The following is a 450-nucleotide window of genomic DNA, read 5'->3' as shown; positions in this document are numbered from 1 at the left end:
CTTCCGTCCCTGCCCCTATGAACGCTGCCAAAATCAGCCCCAACGGGGAGAAATGAGGTGGGTGAAAGAGGTGGACAGACTTGGCTTCCGTGGAATTCACAGATTCCAGTCATTAAAATTCCCTTCTGAGTTTTCATCTGGAAAACTTTGCAAATGTACTTAGGGACAAGAGGCAGAAGATGAAGCCAACACAATTGGGCTCAAACCACCGCCCTTCTCCTTCTCTCTTCATCCAAGACCCTCCCTGGGCCCCAGAGTGTGAGAACCCGGAGCTACACAGCCCAAGGGCGCAGCCCCTGACCAGAGGAGGGAGCAGCACGGCGGGGCCCCCAGCATGTGGATGGCAGGATCTGTGCTATGGCAGTCCCAGGACCCCAAGCAGAGAAGGCCTGGGGCTCCCAGCTGAAGTTTTGCTGTCTCCTCTGTCTCCAAAGTCCAGAAGGACTGAGT

This window comes from Colobus angolensis, unplaced genomic scaffold (genome assembly GCF_000951035.1).
Source record: "Colobus angolensis palliatus isolate OR3802 unplaced genomic scaffold, Cang.pa_1.0 Scaffold119, whole genome shotgun sequence".
Classification (NCBI taxonomy): Eukaryota; Metazoa; Chordata; class Mammalia; order Primates; family Cercopithecidae; genus Colobus; species Colobus angolensis.
This window is presented reverse-complemented; position numbering follows the sequence as displayed.